The sequence below is a fragment of the Macrotis lagotis genome, chromosome X (assembly GCF_037893015.1).
Source record: "Macrotis lagotis isolate mMagLag1 chromosome X, bilby.v1.9.chrom.fasta, whole genome shotgun sequence".
NCBI lineage: Eukaryota > Metazoa > Chordata > Mammalia > Peramelemorphia > Peramelidae > Macrotis > Macrotis lagotis.
This window is the reverse complement of record NC_133666.1, coordinates 638,573,308-638,593,255: the sequence shown is the minus strand read 5'-3', so window position 1 is coordinate 638,593,255 and position 19,948 is coordinate 638,573,308. Positions and strand designations below refer to the sequence as shown.

The window sequence follows — 19,948 nt, the reverse complement described above, 5'->3', positions numbered from 1 at the left end:
AATACTATCTTCAAATGATAAAAGATTTCTTATATATTATGTTTATTTCACCCTAATGCTCTTTCTATTTGATCCTTCTTTCATAACATGATTAATATGAATATATAAATATATATTTGTTATAGTTATACATGTATCATCATCATTAGATTACTTTCTTTCAAGGGGAAGGAAGAGTGAAGGAAGGGATAAGTGAAAATGTGAATCTCAAAACATTACAAAAATGATTGGAGAAAGCTATCTTTGCATGTAATTGGAAAAAATAATAAATGCAATATTAAAAAAAACTTTATGGAATTAGGCAAAGTACAAAGAGGCTCATCATGGGAAGAGCAGGAACAACCATTGTGTGTTGCATATGCTTTTTAACTATATCAAATCAAAATGTCTATCTAAAAAAACATGGAGACAAATACAAAGAGGAGTTGGGACCTTGACTCATAATAATGGAATCCCATATTCATTTTCTCTATTTTTTCTTTTCTTCCTTAATTTATATAATGCCACAGTTTGTAAAACATTTCCTTCTGCAAATTTGATTTTACATTTGAGGTATTAGGACAGATTTTCCAATTTCCATTTCAGAAATGCTGCAATTTAAGAATAAATGTATTAAATGACTTGGTTAAGAGTACAAAATTCATAAGTGCAAGACTGGGAACCAAATGTTTTCTTTTTCACTGCATTTCCAGCATGTTTTGGAGCTGGAACCTGTCACACAAAAGCAGGAAGTTGTCAACTCCATGCAATTATGAAGGATAAATATGAATAAATCCCATAAAAATAAGATCATGATGTTTAAGTCAATAATAGTAATATGAGCCAGTAAGGAAGGATCCTTGAGATGCATCAACCAACATTTATTAAGAATCCATTATGATGCACCAGGGACTCGGTCAAGCTCTGGGGAAATAAAATGAGGCAAAAAAAGTTCCTGGCCTCTAGGATCACACAATCTAATGGATAACTTGCAAGCAAATATATACAAACATGCTATATACAGGATTAATAATAAATCTTTAAATGAAAGAGAGCACTAGAATTAAGAAAAATCAGGAAAATCTCTTAGAAAAAAGTGAAGAGAAAAAGACTCCAGTTAAACAAATGAAACCAGTAGGTAAAGTTGAATAAAAAGAGCATTTCAGACAAGGGGTACAACCTAAAAAATGTCCAGAGTCAGGAAAAGGAGTATCTTATTCATGGAATAGGAAAAAAAGAGAACAGTAGTTGAAATACTTGTTATGAAGAAAGATACTAGAAGACTGTGAACATAAGGAGGGATTAGGTTATGAAAGGATTTGAATGACAAATACAGGATTTTCTATTTGATATTGGAGGCAATAGGGAATTGGTGGCTTTTTTTGCTTAGGATGAGAGAAAAAGTCAGACTTGTAGGTCAAGAAAAATCACTTATAATGCTAACTAAAAAATGAATTTGAATTGGGGAGAGGATGAAGAAAGACAATATTTATCTTTCCCCATTTTCCCCCAGAATTACCTATGTCTAATTATAGGACCAGGAAGATGATATTTTGCTTATGAGTCTCCTAAGGACAATACGCTACATAATAAGGACATAAAAGATGCCCTTAGAAGACTCGTTAGCAGAATAATATCTTATTAATGGCCTTGTATACAATTTTCCTGCTGACCTTTCAGATTGTCCTTGGCAATGGTAGATTGAGAAGTCTGGAAACTACCGCTGTTGCAACTGACCCAGGCATCGCACAGTCTATTCCTGGATAATTGGATTAGGTTATTGCTGTGTGACTAAGGCTTCTCTCAGGGACCTTTCAAAACTCAGTGCAATATATTATTCCAACTAGAATATATATAATTTGGGTACAATATTTCCTGGGAGTTTTCATGTAGGGATCTCATTCATGAGGTCATTGGTTGAGTCTTTCTCTTTATATTTTATCTTCTGGTAAATATGAGGACAGGTTTCTTTGAAAATTACTATTTCTGCTCATTTAATTATATTATTTTTTATTTTTAATAGTATTTTATTTTTCCCAAATACATGTAAAGGTCATTTTTAACATTCATTTTTGAAATACTATAAGTTCCCAAAATTTCTGCCTCCCTCCACATCTCAACAACCCAAGGTATTAGGCAATTTGATATAAGTAACATATATTCTCAAAATATTTCATCTCTTTTTTACAATTTATATATATATATATGCATATTTATTTTTTCATTATATAGAAAGGTAGTTTTCAACACTCGTCCATTAGAAAGCTTATGAGTTCCACATTTTTCTATGATCCTTCCTTATCATTGCAGAAAAGAAACTAGCAAAAGTTAATATCTATCTATCTATCATTCTATCTATCTATCTATATATATAATTGTTAAGCATATACTTTTATTAGTCATTTTGTGAAAGAGAAATTAGAAAAACGGGGGAAGAAACATGAGAAAGGAAGAAAAAATATAAATCAAATTTTAAAAAGTGAGCATAGTATGTATTGACCTGTATTTAGATACAATAGTGTTTTTGGTGGGTTTTTTTTTTTTTATTTTGGTTTGGACTTTTATTTTTTGGGGGGGGGGGTTAATTCATTTGTTTGTGTTTTTTCTGAATGCAGATGCCATTTTCCATAACAGGCTGTCTTTGATCCCTGAATTGCTGAGAGGAGCTGTGTCCATCATAGGAGATAAACTTTACAATGTTGTCAACATGTGCACAATGTTCTCCAGGTAACCCCTGCTCACTTCACTTAGCATCCATTCAAGCAAGCCTTTCTGTTGAGTTGCCCTGTCCACCAGGGGATTAATTTGGCTCAGGAGTGCAAAGAAACATGTATACACTCATTTGGGGATGCTAGCAGGACAAGTAGCAGAACTGTTTATTGATAGTATAAAACAGTTCTTTATAGCACAAAACCACAAAATCAGCATACAGGATAAAACAATGATGTTTCTAAAACTAGTACAGGAAATAACTTAGCAGAATGCAGCCCAGGTCAAGAAGTTTGGGTACAGGGCTATCATATAAGTGAGGCCATGGATGAAGCAGTTGTCTTACCACAGCAGAATTCTGTGGAGAGCCTTCAGCTTGAGGACCACTAGATTCTGGATCTTTTAATCATAACTGACTTTCTAACCCAAACTCACTCAAGCAGCTTCCAACACTTCCCCCTTTTCTGTTTACACAACAAAATCCCAATTTCTCCATCTGATGTTCAACCTGGGTTATACTATACTGGATCCTCTAGATAGCATATATATTAGCTTTGGTTACAGAAAAAAAATATTTGAACAAACTTGATAAACAGCAAGTAGAAATATCAAAGGAATCAATATGAAAAACAGTTGTATAACACTTTGTGCCCAATGCCCAAAGAGGGTGGAATGTGGAAACCATTTAATTATCTTATGGTCTGTCTTTTCAGAAATCAAGTCTCACTGGGAGGCTTCTTGGATGTCTTTAACCAAATTATTCAAATCATCAATAACAAAAGATATAGTAGAATTACCAAACGGTCTATTAAGGTGATTCCTGACCTTTTCCCATTCCCATTGGGTATCATTATATTCTAGGCTGGTCACATTAATTTGCATATAGCCATATTCACAACTAAGTATCTGTCTAAACTCTACCATATCCAATTCATCTCCTATAGAAACTACTGTCTTCTTCAAACCCTCTAAGATTTGCAGTAACTGCTTATCAATATTTGACTGTTTTTGGAAGCCCAGACTTATATATTTACTAAGTTTCTCTAAATAATGTGCTTGAACTACTTCATTTTGTACATAAGTTATAGACAGAGCAAGTGATACAGATGAGGCTATAAGGGATACAAGAATAATGACTCCAACTATAAAACAACTAATACATCTCTTAAACTTTTTAGATGTTAGTTTCTCCTCTCATAGAATTAATTCATCAAAAACATGATCAGCACTGAATTTGTACCATCCTTTGGCTTTTAACATCTTGAATATGAAGGCCACATTCTTACTTAGAGCAAAGATTGTTTTTCAAATGAGAGAAAAACAACAAATGATCAATATCATAATTACAACAAAACTGAAAACAGAAATAATACCATGTAACCATGTACCAAATATAGGTGGAGAAGACAACCAATCATACAATTTCTTGCTCAAATCTATATTTATCCCTAACACAAATTGTTCATTACAAAAGTTTGTAATGCATTATTCAAATGATAAAGTTTTTTATAATGTCTTCTTCTTAGCCTATAATATTCTAGTAACATTTTCTGACAATTATTAAGTATATTCGGTTCCTATCTTTTTCTTATTCTTTACTTCTTTAAATACACATCCTCAAATAATGTAATTGTAATAATTAATACCATTTCCTCTCTTTTTCCCAGTAATGATCATAAATTCCTTGACATGGGGTGTGACAAGCAACTCAGGGTTAAATACATTCATGTTTAAAATCCCAAGCATGTAAATTTAAACTAGGAGATTCTGTAGGAAATCTTTTTCTGCCTTCAGTACTTTCTACAAATGGAACTAACATTTCTAAGGTCATAAATGCTTCAACAATACACTTTTTACCAAAACATATAGGTATCATATTATTTAAGTGACAAAAGTTATACCTCACTTCTTTGATATTTCCAATAGTAACTTTGTTATATCCCAAATCATTTTCAATTTCCTCTTTTCAAAACAACTTCAGTAAAAACTTTTTCCCCATAGTATAGTAGTTACCCATGGAAGGTTTTGAATATAAGTCCAATATTCAGTACCTTTTGCAGTCCCCAAATTGTTCATGGTTAACATAAGCATCACAAGTTGTCCTTTAAGTACATGTTTTTATTTACTTTTGTGTGATCTGTCCTTCCTTCTTCTCTTATGCTTTCTTTTTCGATTTCTTAAGTGTAAGTTATTAATTTTCTGTATTAGTTGATCATCTGGTCTGCATGATTTAATGTGTCTTTCTGATATCCAGACAGCTTCTTGATCTGTGGACAAAACAAAAGCATACCCTCGACCCCATGTTACTAATCAATCAAATCCTTTCCAATGCCCATTGTTTTGTAGCCTTCTACATTACTCTATAAGTACTTATTAGCAGTATTTATAATGTTATCTATGGTAATTTTCTAACCAAAGTGTTTTTCAGACAGAGTTTTAGTCTTATCATACAAAGTCAAATAATTAATGGATATAAAGTTTTATTTAGGTGTGCTCAGTTTCCATTACCCAACATTCCCCCTTTTCTGTAGATGTAGGAAGATTTTTAACTACCTATTCTTCCTTTTAACTCTAGGCTTGACCCATGGGATCATAAGGAATCGCTGTAGTATGTTTTATATTGTAATATAGACAGAATTGTTTAAATGCCATAGAAATATATCCAGGACCATTTGTCAAGTCCAGAGGAGGGAACCCAGGCCGACATCAATATGATGCATAAGCTGGTTCGTTTATTGATCACAGGATCCATACTTTTATACTCTACATTTACGTAACCAATTACATAAGCGTTTTAGCAAGCATTTTTTTCACATGCATACCTTGTGTATGTCTTAGGTGATTGTTTTGAGAACCAGTGATTTGATAAACAAAGTGCAGAAGGTAATTATCTCAGAATGCGCTATCTATCTGGGCCTGGGAATGTACCTCCTAGCTCACACATGCAGCTACTCCCTTGTCTAAGCTCTGAAGCACATCTTGCTTGTTAAAGTACATAACTATTTCTGTGTTAACCCTTCATAGCTCTTAGCCTGGAATACATATGACACAACAACCATTATTTGTTTTTATAGATTCTGGTATCCCCACAAAACCATGTAATAAATGATCAATCACAACTTGAGTAACCTCTGAACATGGTGGTGTTGCCATTTTATATGAACTACATGTATACATGTATCTACAGTAACATGTATAAATTTCATTTTTCCAAAAGGTTTTTAATGAATCACATCCATTTGCCATAACTCATTAGGAGCCTGGTCTCTAGGATTCTTAAAATAATTTGGAGCTATGGTAAATTTCCCTTTGTGAACAGGATTTTACCATATTCCTAGCTTGCTCTCTGGTGATTTTAAATTCTTTCTTTACTAAAGAGACATTCTGATGAAAATTTTGTGGAACAGTTTAACTTATTCTTCTAATATGGTTATAAGGCATGAAATGGCTAATTGATTGGTCCCATGATTACTTTCATATATGTAGGTTCAGGCAGTCCAGGATGGGAATTTATGTGTTCAATAAAAAAGGAATTGTAGCTATTTCTAATAACTTCTTGTAATTCTTTAAAGAGTTGATATAATACTACATCAGTGCTATTATTTCTAAAGGTTGTTTCTATGCATCTGAGCACCTGACAATAATACTTACTAATTGTAAAATTCTTAGAGCGTTGTGGTCATTCTCTTAATATCACTAATATAGCATGTAATTCATTCTATTATGTTGATATAAAGGGAATATATAATTTATTTTCTATTATTGCAATATGCTTAGTTTATAACAATGTTTAGAATAAGATCCATCATATTTTTTAAAAATTGCAGGGAATCCAGAGGGTCATACATTCTGATATTTTCCCTCATTAGCTCTATAAAGCTATCAATCATTAATTCTAGGCTTAGATATTATTACAGGAAAAATAGCTTATATAGAAAAAACTAGATCATATAACTGTTTCAACATCTTATTCATCAGTAAGTAACCTATGGGTTACATAATTTGCAATTTCCCAATCATCTTTCAAAATTCCTCATATATACACAATATTATTGGAAATAATTGCAGTTAAGGTAAACTTCCCAATCTCCTATGCACTCTTCTTCTGAGTTTATCATTTTACTTTTTTAAAATTGAACATTTAACTATTACCCTACATCAAATATAAGATCTCCAAGCTGATAGTTCATTCTCTTAAAGCAAAAACAAAACAAGTTCTCTTAAAGGTAACCTTAGACCTGAATATCTTTCACACGCAAATTTCTTTCACATCCTTGTATTATAAGCTTATTTTCATCTTATTCCAAATACATTCCTAGTTTCAAAAAGAAAATAAGATTCTCTATGAATTTATATATATGTATTTCAAAGACTCCATGTATGTAATTTTTTTATCAAAGCCACTGTTAAAAGATAGATTTATAATTTCTAATTTATATAATTTCATAAACATGAGATGGAAAAACAAAGCTTTTCTCAAACTCTCTGGGCCAGCAAAGCCCTTGAGAGAAATAACCTGTTTACCAAGGTATTTTCTAATTTTCTAATAACAATTTTTTACAAATGTGATGGATGACACTTCAATTCCTTCATATTTGTTATTGTAACACAATTTTAAATTTTCAAAAAATTGCTTGAATCTATTCTTTTACACTTTACTAATTATACATAACACATTTTCAATTTAATGTATATTCCCTTTACTCCCAAAAAACTTTGCAATGAAAAATACTTAAGATCAAATTTTTCTAAAAAATTTTATGATTATCAGATTTTCTTTGTAGTTCTCTTAATAATCTTATAAATTCCAAAACTCATATGCAAAAGTTCCTTAAATTATTTTCCTTTTCAAAATAGAAAAGTCTGCAAATTTTCTAATCTATATCAGTGCTATTCTAATTTATCAATACTCTTGCTTATTAGAACACTTTATCCTCACTGACAAAATGATGTTTTAGGAATTGGAGATTCCCCACATTTTGAGATATCATGGTAGTATTATACTACTTCTTTACCTTTACTATTTATCATTCCTTGGTAACCCCCAATTTTTTGAATACCTGGCCTGTACTCCCTTTTTTAGCAATTATAAATCCTGATTAAGAGCATTTTGCTCAGAAGTTTGTGCTAACAAAGGTTTTGGCAGAGTCCCAGCCCCTATCAACACCATTCTGACCCTATCTATTTTAGCATTCCCATTAGTTCCTTATTTCTCCTATAACTCTGGAGGAGCCAATAAAACTTATGAGCAAAAAAAAGCAAGAATTATTTTTTACAAACTTTTAAATTAAGTTACATATATTTTCAGATAACTTTGCACACAGGATTTCACATCATAGATTTAACCAAACTGAAGAAACAGTTAACATTTACCTAGCAATTGCTTTCATATCAAACTTTTCACTTTATGGAACTTATTACTTTTCCAACCAATTCACTGATAGATATTGCAAATTGCAGCTTAATGCAACTTTCCGATTATCCCCACTTCATTTAAACACATATCTCCATACAGACTTATAGCTCTCTATACTTTCTTCTCTTACTATATTGATTTTGTAGATGACTTTTCAAAGTTCCCAAAATACATCTTTATTTATATAAAGTCAAAACTTTCATACTTACTTTCTACTTTCTACAGGCTTAAACACCTTCCATACTTCACAATTGGTACAAAAAGTCCAATAGTCTCTATATACCATTTCATATTTCCTTCCAACTCTTTTTTCTTTATCCAAATCTTTTCAGAACCCATCACTCAAACTGAATTACTTGCATATTCCCTTAATATACTGTCCCATTATTCTTTTCCATAATCGCTTTTATCAAGATCAGTCAAGAAAAATAATTTTAGTGACAATTTCAATTTCTATTCGTTCCCTTATATGTATAATATTCCAGATCAGTAAGTAAAACTCTCTTAGATGATCAGAACAGAAAATGCACAATAAAAAACAAGAGAAATTAATAGAACCCCTTCTTTCTCTAAAACAACATGATTTTCAGGAAAATCTCTTTTGGTGCTGAATCATAAATTTTTGGAAAAAGAAAAAAAGATCCAATTCAGAAAAGAGAAAAAGGAAAGAGAATTGAGCAATCAGAACACAGAGACATGACAGCAGGCCTGACCATGCAGAGACAACTAAGAAGTAGGGAAGAGAAAAAGTCAACAGCATTTTATCATATTATTATTCGTTTATCTGATCACACACTGTTTTGCAATCATGTAGATTCAAAGTACTTTCTAAAACTCAATTCACCTTTCCTTGGGAACCATGGAGAACATTCATAAACAATCTGTAAAACTTATCTATTTATTTTGTTGATAATTTCTAAGCCCTTCTCTTTAGCCAGTATCTTCAAACTATTTATGTCCTGCCCTGGCTTCTTCAGTTCTATAGAAAGTTCCTCCTTATTACACCCACTATACCTGCTTGGGAAAAGAAATTTTAAAAGCCAATGCCATTTATCAGCTCTCATCAAGTCTTCTCCTTGCCTGAATCATCCCAAGACTACCATGGCCTTACCAGGGATTTTTTCTTCTCCTGAAAGAGTATCTCAGCCTCTGGAAGCCTTCAAGTTCCAGTACCTGCCCCACCCCACAGGTGCCAAATACTGAGTTCTTCTGTCCACCAGGGAATTAATTCAGTTCAGAAGGGAAAAGAAACATGTATAAACTCAGGTGGGACAACTAGCTGATCCTTTATTGATAGTATCAAACAGTTCTTTATAGCAGAAAACCACAAAACTAGCATATAGGATAAAACAATTATGTTACTATAACTAGTGCAGGAAATAACCTAGCAGTATGTTACCCAGGTCAGGAAGTTCAAGTACAGGGGTATCATACAAGTAAGGCCATGGATGATGCAGATGTGTTATTACAGCAGAGTTCTGTAGAGAGCTTTTAGCTCAAGGGTCACCAAAGCCTGGGTCTTTTAATTATAAATTACTTTCTAACCCAAACTCACTCGAGCTGCTCTCAAGATCGTTACAGGTTTTTGTGATGTCACATAACTCATGATTTCTCTTACAACAATAGTACTCAAAAACATTCATATAAAAGAGCTTGTTCAGCCATTCCTCAATTGATGGGCATCCCCTCAATTTCCAATTTTTTGCCACTATGAAAATAAACTGTTATAAATATTTTTGTACATATGTGTCGTTTCCCCTTTTTATGATCTCTTTGGAATAAAGAACTAGTACTTCTGTTTCTGGATGAATGGGTGTGCCCAAATTTATTGCCCTGTGGACATAGTTCCTAATTGCTCTCCAGAATGCTTGGATCACTTCACAACTTCACCAAAAGTGCATTATTGTCCTAGTTTTCCCATCCTCTCAAACATTGATTATTTTCCTTTTTTTGTTGCTTTAACTAATCTCTTCAGTATGATGTAGTACCTCAGAGTTGTATTAATTTATTTTCTAATCAATAAGGTTTTAGAGTATTTTATATGGCTACATATAACCTTAATTTCTTCATCTGAAAATTGCCTGTTTATATGTTTTGACCATGTTTAACTGGAGAATCATTTGTAAATTCATAAATTTGATAAAAGTTCTCTATATTAGAAATGATTCCTTTATCAGAAACACCGGTTCTGAAAATTGTTTCCCAGACTTCTTTATTTTTCCTAAACTTGGCTGCATTGTTTTTTTGTGTAAAATATTTTTATTTTCATATAGTCAAAAGCATCCATTTTGCAATTTTTAATGATCCCTATCTCTTGTTTGGTCATAAACTTCTCTCCTCTCCATTGATCCATTAGATAGATTATTTCTTGTTCCCTCATTGGTCTATAGTATCATTATTTTTATGTAAAGATTTGTGAAATTATTTTAGTTAAGTGAGATATAGATCTATGCTTAGTTTTTCCATAGTATTTTCCAGGTTTCCCAGCATCTTTTTTTTTCACTTAAGGCAAACATATCTCAAATCACAGATTCATTGGTGTATTATCCTATATGGGTTTATCAAAAAGTAGATTACTATAGTCATTTACTACTGTTTCTTTTGTACCTAATATATTCCACTGAATGACCTCTCTGCTTTTTAGCTGATACCAGGAAGGTTTTTCTTTCTTTTTCTTTTTTTTTAGCTTTTTTATGAGACAAACGGGGTTAAGTGGCTTGCCCAAAGCCACACAGCTAGGTAATTATTAAGTGTCTGAGACCGGATTTGAACCCAGGTACTCCTAACTCCAGGGCTGGTGCTTTATCAATTATGCCACCTAGCTGCCCCTACCAGGAAGTTTTAATGACTGCTACTTTATAATACACTTTTAGTTCTGGCATAACTTGACTACCATATACCATATTTTGCATTTTTTCATTAACTTTTGGTTGTACCAGATGAATTTTGTTACTATTTTTTCTAGCTTTCTTAAATAGTAAATTTGGTATTTTCATTGGTATGGCTCTGAATAGGTAATTTACATTCATTAAAATTGACATTTTTTTATATTAACTTAACCTAACCATGAGTACTTGACAGTTTTCCAATTATTTCGATCTGACTTTATGTGAAAAATATTTTGTAATAATCTGCTATTCTGATGATTTTGAAGACTTCTGGTTAACATTTAATAAAAATGGCAATAAAAGGAAATAACAATGAAATTTTTATGTACAGATTTAGATTGATGGTTATCTTTGAATACATGATTTTATTTGAACCTCACCAGAAACATATTTTTAGAATTATTTTCAAAATAATATAGATTGAGAAATTGAACTTCTGTTAGATTGAAAGATTTATCCAGAGATGCAAACTAATACATATATATGTACATATATATATATATATATATATATATATATATATATATATATATATAATTAAAGGCTAGATTCAAATCCAAAGCTTTCTAATCAAAACTAAGTACTCTCCAGTATATCATACTCCTTACATGGAGGACTTGGAATGACTAAAATTATTTAAACTTCATGTATTTAAATGAATTGCTTTAAAAGAAATTATGAAGAAAGTTTGATTAGTTAAGTTAATGCTCACTGTTGAGCCTTTAGTAAAGCATTATGTATTTTTTTAAATAAAGATCTTGACCAGCTATTATATTAAATCTTATTAGATGAAATCTAATGGGAATTGATGTGTGGCCTTAGAGTTCTGTTCCAAACAAAATAATTTTTTAAGTACAATGTGGGGAGACAAAGAAACAAAGTCATTATGTATAATGATCAATTAAAGGATGTGAATATGTTTGCCTTGGAGAAGAGAAAACTTAAGATGGACATCACAGGTTTCAATATATTTGAAAGGATGTCATACAGCAAATAATTACATTTATTCTTCTCCTGCCAAAATACAGAATGAGGCCAAAATGAGTTAAATCCATAAGGAGACCACTTTTTGCTCAGAGAAGCAAAACTTTCTTTGCAATTAAAACATTAAAAGAGTAGAATGGAAGGCCCTGAGAGGCAGAGGTATAATATTCTTGGGAATATTACACATGATTCAGATTGACACAAAGAACCTCTTGGGGACCTTTCTTTCTCATAATCTCCAGAGTTTGGCAACTTCCTAGGCAATACTGGACAACATTCATTATTTGGAAATTTACAGCAGCAATTTCCTTCCCCAAAGGGGGTATGAATCAGAAATAAAATTACATTACTTTTTTAATGAAGTGTTTCAAATTAGGAGTTTCTTTGGCACCAGCAATTTCAAATATTCTTCCTGTTCCTCCACAAGACAAGATACCAACTATCACAAGGCAGTAGAGTGTCTCCTTTTTTGCCTCCAGGAGAATACAGCTGCCTGAAAATCTCCACTTTTTTGATGACCCAGATTTTTCTGCCTCCCTTGTCCTCCTTTCTGACAGATACAGTCAGCCAAAGCTGTTCCCTTGGTGATGTTCAGTAAGTGATTGAGGTAGGAATTGTTAGGAAGGAAAAATAAAAAGAGGTGGGTAGTAAGGGAAAACAGAAGCAGTATGCTGTTGCTCAGAAACTCAGTCAGCATATCTCAAATCACAGACTCATCAGTGTATTGAATATACTCCAGGGTTTACTTGAAAAATCAGAGTTCTCCCTAGGAACATGTTGGGGCTTCAAATTGCATTTTGCCATGAATTAGAAATATGGCTTTTTTAAATTAATGTTTTAGTTGATCATAAACCACATATATACAAAAAATAAAAATAAAAATTTGATTTTATGGTACTTTTTTGAAAGTCAAATGATATTTTTGTGGGCTTTCTTTTGGTGACCTTAACTCATTTCAGGAAGATAAACTCATTTTTATCACAATGTAATTGTTATGAATCCATTGTGGGCAAATCTATCTTAACCAATTAGAACCCAAACACCAGGGATAATTTTTAGCAGGAAGAAAGTCTCAGATGTGCCAATGGGAAGCCTACTAAATACAGATGGGTTATATTCTAATAGAATAGGATTATTGTCCCTACTACTAGACACAGGGCACTGGGCCATAGAAAGAATCTTTTCATACAAACTATAGATGACTCTTTATATTCTCTGATTCAGGGAAGACATCAGGCAGAGCACGGAACAAGGTAGAAGCATTGATGAAAAGACCACTTACCCAAATATCAGTTCATGGGTAGACTGAAATGACATTCCATAGTCTCAGATTCATTAACGTCATAGGAAGGTGTCCAAGAAATGTAAGAACTGCTTAGGGAGATTGAAAAGAAGAAATAAACGATATGGAAACAGGCATAGATACTATTCTGTTTATATGAAAATTGCAAAACAAATACTATTTAGACTTGTTAATTTGGTCCTTCTTTTTCCTGTTCTAATAATTTTTCACTTTTTCTTTTGGTTTGATGTCTTAGTTTATACCAAATGTTCATTCAGTTTAACTCTAGTAAACATCTAACTCTAGAAATTGGCTTATTTTGTCTGTTTAATTATTTGAAACAGTTTAAATATTTTTTACTTACTTAATAGTAAAAATATTTAAAAAGTTATAACTTCTTAATTTTAAAAAAAAAAATTCAGAGTAAAATATATTAACATAAACATTACAACTGCAATGATTAGCATAACTCAAGCTATACAAATTTTTAATAAGTCAACTTTAAGTCTGTTCAGGAGTCTATTTATGATAGGATAGGCAATTAGCTGTTGGAAAGTCATGGAAGGAATCCTGCTAAACTTCTTATGGCAAAGGAAAAGAGGAGACCAGCCATGAATGAACAACACTCTTTTCAATTCTTGTTTTGACATTTTTATACATATGCATAGGATCACAGCAAAGTTGAAGTACATGACTTGGGCACACAAATAGGGTGAAGTATGAGAGCACTGGGGAACACAGAGAAACACAAAACAATAGCTGAATCTTTTGGTTGAAGTTTATTTTTAAAAGAATTAGAAAATCATTCCCAAGCACTTCAGGGCTGCTCTCTAGAATTTTTGGGGAAAAGATAATTGTTATCCTTTAAAGACCCGACTTGCTAGTCTGCATGTAGTTTAGAAGAAATCCATTTTATATATTATGCATGTCAAAAAGACTTGAGGATCTTAGCAGGTGATGAAATGTGCATTAATTAGTATAAAACTTCTTTGTTCTAGACATGACAACCTTTCTGAGTAATTCTTCTATTCAGTATGGTCAAGTCATTTTTTTACATTTTAATTTAATTTAATTTTCCTTGGTTACATGTAAAAACGAGTTTTAATATTCATTTTGAAAACTTTGACTTCTGCATTATTTCCCTTCTTCCCACCCCACTCCCAGCATTGACAAAGCAAGTTTTTTGTTGTAGGTTAAAATGTGTAGTCACGCAAAACATTTCCAAAATAGTCATGTTGTCAAAGTACACATCGGCATTCCCCCATCTCCCCCTCCCCCAAAAAAGAAATCTAAAGAAAAAAAATAATAGAAAAGTATGCTTCAATCTGGATGCAGACACCATCAACTCTGTCTTTGGGGATGCATCATATTCTTTATCCTATGCCCTTCAGAGTTGTCTGGGTGACATTACTCCTGAGAAAAGCAAAGTCATTCACAACTGATCTTACTATAATATTAAAGCTATATTGTGTGCAGTACATTTCCTATTGTTTCTGCATGTCACATTTTTTTCTGGGTTTTACTGAGTTAATCATGTTCATCATTTCTTATAGCAGAGAAGCATTCCATCACAATCTCACAGTTTTTTTCAGCCATTCTCCAACTGATGAGGATCTCATAAATTTCCAGTTTCTTACCACAAGAATAGAGCTACTATAAATATTCTGATACATATAGGTCCATTTGCTTCCTGTATTTCAACTATTCTGGAATATAGAACTGGTAGTATCATTGGTAGGTCAAAGATTAGGCATAGTTTTATAGCCCTTTGGGCATATTCTAAACTGTCCTACAGAACTGTTGACTCATTTCATAACACCTCCAACAGTGTATTACTGTCTTTTTTTCTCTGCTCTGTTAGCCTATTAAATGAGTATAAGTTAGTATCTCAGAATTGTTCTTATTTGTATTTCTGTAATTAATAGTGAGTTAAGATTTTTTACTATATTCATAGTTAAAATTGATAATATCTCAAAACCGTTCATATGTTTTGATCACTTATCAATTAAGAAATGGCTTAGTTTTTGTAGATTTGACTTGGGGCAGCTAAGTGGCTCAGTGGATAGAGCATCAACCCTGGAGTCAGGAGGACCTGAATTCACATATGACCTCAAACATTTAATAATTGTCTAGCTGTGTGACCTAGGGTAAGTCACTCTTAATCCCATTGCCTTAAATGAATAAAATTAAAAAAAATAAATTTTACTTCTCCATCTTTGAAAAATTAGGTCTTTAACTAAAAAACTTGTATCAATATTTTTCCCACAGTTACTATTGCTAACTGTATTTCCCTCCATCTTATTCTCACCTACATTTATCCATTTTTTCTCTCCTTTCATCCTCTGCTGCCTCAGAAGTGTATTGCGTCTGACTACCCCCTCACACAATTTTCCATCTCTTCTATTACCCCATTTTTCTCTTCTCCCCTTCATCTCCTACTTTCCCCTAGGATAAGAAAGATTTCTGTACCCAATTGATTTTGTATGCTTTTTCTCTCTCAGAGCCAATTTCTATGAGAGTAAGGCATATTCACTCTCCCTTGTGTCTCCTTTTCCCATTTCACAACAAATGCGTTTGCTTACCTCTTATATGTGAAATAATTTATCCCCATTCTACTTCTCTCTTTCATTTTCTCTACAGTCCACTTTCACTCTTAACTCCATTTTAAAAAATATATTATCCCTTCAATTCCCTCCACCCCACAGCACATTCTAATTTTAATACTACCACTAATACCAGACTCAAAATGAGGAAGAAACTCCTTTTCTTCATCTCATCAAGTATCTTCTTTTGGGTTTCAAGGTATTGATGCATAACACATATGTGCTCTGTTCCTATGTCTTTTGGAGTAGTAGCTATTTTTAAGTATTTAAAGACTAACAAGAAGAAAATGATCTCTTTTCCTTAGTCTAGAGAGGCCATGGTAGAAAGACAAATTTAGAGTTGATTTCCAAAAGCAAATAAACTTCTGACAAATATAGACTTCCAAATGTGTAATGTACCCTAATAGGCCTGTAGCAAATGTAGGATTGTGGAAGATCTTTAAGCAGTACCAGGATAATAACTTTTCATCACTCTCCCTGCTGTATTTCTGACTGTGAGAATTACAAAGTCAAGACTCAGTGTCTGAATCCCTGGGATCTTTGACCATCAAACCCTATGCCATATTTTTCCCCATTGTTTTGTTCCTTCAGGAAATTCCCCATTTTGGTCAAGAGTTCAAGCGTGTCAAACTTTGCTCTCCACCTGGCCTTGCCTCTATGTTTCCATGCCCTTGGCCTGATACTATCCCACTCTTCTTTGTGTAATTTATATTCATAGAACTTAAAATTATCTGAAATATAATAAATGTTTAATAAGTGCATGCTGCCTGAGAAACCAAGTAGGAATTCAATATTTTTAATTCTGAAGTTCAGAGCTTTTGGAATTCAGATTTATCTTCTAGAAATTCTCTTTTACTCAGACTGACCCTGACTTTTCTTCTTAATATAAAGAACACAATTGAGTTCTAACATTATTTGAAATTGTTATCTCTACCTAAAAGTCTTAGATTTGATTGCATTCTCTCTAGAAACACCTTCCTAAATGAAATATTTCCATTTAAACTTGTATCCATATTCCATCTACCATTTTTTACCTGGTCCATGTCTTCTGATAAGTTTACTTTTCCCTTTCCAAAAGCATATACAACATAGAAAAAAACTGAGGATGTCAGCTGGGATGATATTTGTAATGCATAATGTCTGAGTTTCAAAATATTTCTGGATTAGGACTAGGAGACTTTTAAAGGGGACACAGGAAGATGAAATAGAAAATGTTCTTTCCTAGAGGTCCCAAAAACCTTTCAACACTGATGTAGCAGTTTCATAGAAATGTTTTTCATTTATAAAGCCATAGAAGTCTGATTCCATGAACAGCAAGTTTTTGTGTAACTACAACATATAAGAGAAAAACTCACAAACTGCCTACAAAACCTTCTTCAAACTCACAAGATTCTTGTTCATTATGAAAATGATCTTGATGTTTCCAGTGAATTGTAAATTTACTAGGTCTCAGGAATGATATGGCCAACAAAATAGCCTACATTAAGTGAGACAAAAGTTCTAATAAGATGGAGGAGATCAATCTAATGTCTTTAACAATAGTTAGATTTAAACTGAAATTTGAGGTTTAGTTCTAGGTACCACAATGCAGCGAAAACTTGCATAAGGTGAAGTGTATGCAAGGGAGAGCAACCTGGATAGTGAAGGGTCGATTTGGATCATTAGAAGGAAATAGAGTTACTTGGTCTATAGGAGAGAAATAACAGGCAATATTTACTCTTTTCAAATATTTACAGAAATGTTATGTGAGAGAATAAAAAGGGTTTTGTCCTGCCAGAAATCAAAGGGTAGAGTAATAGCACTGTATAAGACTTGAAAACAAACAGATTTTGATTCAATAAAAAAGGAAGTGACATCAAATTCTAGTTGTATTAAGCTCCCTCAGGGAGCTAAACCATTTCCTTTCCATGGAGGTCTTCAGTTTAAGGAAAAATGCCCCTGTGACAGGTAATATTTTTTTGCCAGAATTTTTGTAGGATATGGCTTGTCCTTAGTATCCTATATTTTTAGGACTTCAGTTGAAGAATGAGTAACTCAAATCTTTAAGTAATGCCCAATTGTTTGCAGGATGGGTACTATCTTCCCCATGGGATCACCTTCTTTAAACCATTGTTTTATGTTAATTGGTGCTGTGAGGAAATTTGAAATGTATTCATAAAATTTTCAATTGTAAATTTGATTCTTCAAAGACTTTCTGAACCAGAAGGAATCTTAAAGATAATTCAATACCAATTTTTCACTGAGGTGGAATGTGAAAATACTGACCCTTAGTACATGATCACAAAGGCATTAAGTGGCAGAAAAGGGCAGAAGCTAGAAATTCAAAGTCAGATCCTGGTCAGAATCAGAGTTCATTCCAATACATATAAAGGATAACTGGGTTTTCATATCATGGTATTCAAATTTTTTTGTCAGCAGGAAGGTCAGTCTCATGGTACCAGGAAATCAAACACAATTCACTGAATTTATCCTCCTGCGATTTTCTGAGAAGCCAAATCAGCAAGGTCCCCTCTTTGGGCTATTCTTGGGTATGTATTTGGTCACAGTGAATGGAAACCTGCTCATAATCTTGGCCATTGGCTATGACTCTCATCTCCACACTCCCATGTACTTCTTTCTTTTGAACTTGTCCTTTGTGGATATCTGTGGGTTATCCACTATAGTTCCCAAGATATTGGTGAGTATCATGACAGAAAACAAAGCCATCTGCTATGCTGATTGCATTGTCCAGATGTACTCCTTTATGACTTTTGTTGCTTTGGACCATTTCAATCCTCACTGCAATGGCTTATGTGTGGCTATCTGTCATCCTCTACGCTATGCAACAATCATGAACTCTCAGCTCTGTACATTGTTATTGTTGTTCTCCTGGGTAATAAGCTCAATAGATTCCCTCATTCATAGGCTAATGATAACACACCTCTCCTTTTGTACAGATCATGAAATTCATCACTTTTTTGTGACATTTCTGGTGTTCTGAAGCTCTCTTGTTCTGACACTCTCATTAATTATATCCTGATGTATTGTGTTGCTGGACTTCTTGGTTTTGTCCCTGTCTCAGGGATCCTTTACTCATACAGTCAGATATGTTCTTCTATTATGAAAGTTCCATCTGCTCGGGTAAGTATAAAGCCTTTTCTACCTGTGGATCTCACCTCTCTGTTCTTTCCTTATTTTATGGCACAGGGTTTGGAGTATATTTGAGTTCCTCAATTACCCAGTCTTCTTGGAAGAGCACAGTTGCTGCAACAATGTATACAGTGGTCACTCCTATGTTGAACCCCTTCATCTATACACTAAGAAATAAGGATATAAAAGATGCCCTTAGGTGGCTCATTAGCAGAATAGTCATTTCTCAGTGATGGGCTGGCTTCTGGTCCTTAATATTGGCCATAGCTTTTCCTGAAGAAAAATTGGGAAAGATAAATATTCCCTTTCTCAATTCTCTTCCCCAACTCAAATCCATCCTTTATCTAACTTTGCAAGCTATTTTCTTAAACTGTACATCTTCTCTTGTCTCTTTTCCCAAAGCAATTATTTTCAGTGATTCCCTATTGCCTCTATGAATAAATAGAATATCTTGTGTTTGTCATTCCAATCTCTTCATAACCTTGAATCTCAAGGTTCCTACCTTAGTGGCTCACTCTGACATTATTGACTATATTGATCCATGATCAGACTCTTCATGAGTTCTATTCCTGTTTTTCCTTCATAATTTCATCTCATTGAAATTCTACTGCTTTCTCATGACATGATCTAACTCAAAAAAGTGCTGAAAAATCTAGTGAAAATGACAAGATTTGATCCTCAGTTTTTCACTTATAAACTTATAAACTTCACAGTCATCATTTCTGAAATGGGAATTGGAAGAACTGCTCTGATTACCTGAATTTTTTTTCTCTGTACATGGAATCAAAGTTTGTACATGAAAATATTTTGTATATTGAGAAATATAGCATAGATATTAGAAGAAATGAAAAATGAAAAAATAGAGGAAAATCAATATGGAATTTAATCATTAAGAGTCTAGGTTCCAACTCCTCCATGTCTTTGTAGATGGCTAATTTGAGTTAGTGGAATTAAAAAT

General features: G+C 32.9%; 1 pseudogene; it reads left to right on the top strand.

Moving 5' to 3' along the window:
* The first annotated feature begins 18,292 nt into the window (after positions 1-18,292).
* On the top strand, positions 18,293-19,223 carry LOC141497429 (olfactory receptor 7D2-like; annotated as a pseudogene).
* The last annotated feature ends 725 nt before the right edge of the window (positions 19,224-19,948 follow it).